Genomic DNA, 2,851 nt, shown 5'->3' on the forward strand with positions numbered 1-2,851 from the left:
ATACCCAGTCAATGTTTCTTTCGGTGTGACATTATTGACGAATGTCATAAAAAATGCACATTTTAATAGCGCTTTCACGAGAAAACAAAGAGTTTCGCATCTTATCTATATGGTCTGAACAACGACCGATTGGACGAGTGTGTGAATACGTGTGAAATGAGCGGACAGAATTCTGCTGCCGAGTCCCTTATGAAGTGGCAGCCGAAGTTACTCGCACCATCACTATAACGGATGGCCAATGGCTATCAAATATACATACATACATATGTGTTTGTGTTTCTTTTTTAGTTTATCATACAATCAAAAGAATTGTCATAGAGGGAGATTAATTAGGATTATTGTGCCAAAGTATAATATAGCGCATAATTTTAATGGACATATCGGTGAAGTCGTTGTATTATCTGCAGAATAGTTATTGATATGTTGAAAAACGAAAATAGTTACTCTACAGAAAGATAAATATAAAAATATAAAAATTTTCAATTTCAAATTGCATATTAAAAAAAAGTAAGTTTTTTGTTAACAAAAAACAAATTTCACACTGGTGAAGGCCCCGGCGAGATTCGAACTCACGATCTCCTGTTTACTAGACAGGCGCTTTAACCAACTAAGCCACGGCGCCAGCTATCACATATTCTCCCAATACAGTACTTTAGTGTGAACATCTGTAAGAATATTATTCACCATGAGAACAGAACAATACAACCAACGAAATAATTCACCACATTCACAGCGTGTTATGCTTAAAATAGATTTATTGCACACACACGCAACATATCAACAAATATAAAAATAGTGTGACCAGATGGTGAAAAAAATGGACGGTTTGAAAAAATGTTTAGGTGTTATGTTAAAAATAAAAAACAAACTTCACTAGAACTAAGGCAAAAAAATCGATAAATGCTTGAGAAACTGACCAGAGTTTGGAATCCTCAAAGTTCTTGCAATAAGAAAGCCGAAAATTATGAATAATGTTTAAGCAAGCTACACGTAGTCACGAATAGTAGCCAAATTGTTGACCAAAATGAGGTGTATCAGAATTTCAAGCAACTTCTCTCCGCTATGGTGCCAATGTTAAAAACAAAAATTTTATAGCAAACCTTCGAGCAAATAAATTTGCTAGCTTCTTGCTTTAGCGCCACTCCGAAACACTGCATATATGTATGATATACGCCAAAATTAATCACCCAATTTTTTGTTTGTTTTTGTTTTTTATATTCTTCTTTACTCCGCTCGGGAGCATAACGCCTCGAAAGCACTCTTCCATCGTACACGGTTCTGGGCTGCTGTTTTTTATTAAATAAATAACAAAAAAAAAAATATTTAAAATGATGTAAATATTTATTTTGAGCTTTACGCACTCTATTGATTCTCTGTTTGTATGCTGTTGGCTAGATCACCAGTGTAAAATACCATATGATTGACGTACGACGCTAATTGCGAAAATTATGAATCTTCCGATAGGATTCTTAATTTTGCTCAACCAAGTATCGGAAGTTTTTTAGGAGCTTGAAAACTTAAAATGATAACACAAAACAGAAATTGTGGAATGAATTTTATTTTATTATAATCTGGTAGATAATTTCATGGCATTTATTTTTTGAAAATGATATCCGGTATATTTCCGCCGCGGCTACGAGTTATATTCCATTCCATTCGATCAGTCCAATTTCTGACTACTTTTTCCAATAAATGTTGCAATAAATTTTTGAATACTGCAATACATCGATTGTTAAGCGCGTTGTACGGAAAGTTGCGCCGTCTTGTTGGAAGCAAATATCGTCGATGTTTAGAATATTAATTTAGGGAAACAAAAATTTAGTCAGCCTGGCTCAATAGCTGCTGCCATTCACCGTAACGGCAGCTCCTTCCTCATTGTGAAAGAAATAAGGACTGGTGATGCCGCCAGTCCTCTATGAACTTCGCGAACAGATTTATTTTTTCAAAGTAAATTACCACAATTTACAAGCGTTGTTCTGGTATTATGCGATAAACAGAATTACAGCGGTCAGCGGGTAACGGACAGACGGGCATCTGCTGTCAAAATAAGAACACATTTAATCACACGAATCACACATTGTACAGAATTTCGGCGGGGACGGATTTCTTGCCATCGGTTATTTTTACGACGGAAAAATAATATATTTAGATTCATTTCCATTTTCTCCGCCGGTTAGAAGGCTCAGGGTTGCTTCTGATCACTCGATGACTGACAATTTGTTTGTTAACAAGCAACAATAGGCAAATAATATTTACTCGATTTGCAAATTATAAAATATTTATTATTAACAATAAGAATTTACAAAAATATGGAATACTTAGTAAAAGCTAGCAACCGTGGTAACCTCCAAATTGGCCCATTTGCAATAGAACTCCCATTGGATAAAGGTGAACTTCACACTTAATTCCTCTTTGCTGTTAACTGCTCTGGTCGCTGTCCCAGCAGTCGACTCACACTTGCATAGCAACTGCAAGCGATGCGTATGATGTTCGGTGTTAACTGCATTGGCTGTCGCAGCAACCGACTCACACTTGCATTGTAACTGCATGGGATGCTGCAGAGTCATATGTCTATGATGTTGTATGTGTATGACGACCAGTAGTTATTTCTGTTTAACTTGCACAAGAAAACTCGCAAAATATCAATAATTTAAAAAGAAGTAGTTTTTTTTGTAACAATGAGCTTCAATAAGTTGCTAATAGATGAAGTGTGAAAATGCAAGTGCATCTACGATATATATCTGAAGTAATACCGAAACGTGCAGAAGAATGACCAAATTTGGAGGAGATCGGAAAAGTGGTAAGTCCCAGATGCAAGTATTATGAAGTGCATAATGTGTTTATTGTGTAG

General features: G+C 35.7%; 1 non-coding gene across 1 annotated transcript; it reads right to left on the reverse strand.

Moving 5' to 3' along the window:
• Nucleotides 1-548: 548 nt before the first annotated feature.
• Nucleotides 549-622, reverse strand: Trnat-agu (transfer RNA threonine (anticodon AGU)). The gene has a single exon. It is a non-coding gene; the product is annotated as a tRNA-Thr (tRNA).
• Nucleotides 623-2,851: the final 2,229 nt, after the last annotated feature.

The sequence above is a fragment of the Anastrepha obliqua genome, chromosome 4 (genome assembly GCF_027943255.1).
Source record: "Anastrepha obliqua isolate idAnaObli1 chromosome 4, idAnaObli1_1.0, whole genome shotgun sequence".
Classification (NCBI taxonomy): Eukaryota; Metazoa; Arthropoda; class Insecta; order Diptera; family Tephritidae; genus Anastrepha; species Anastrepha obliqua.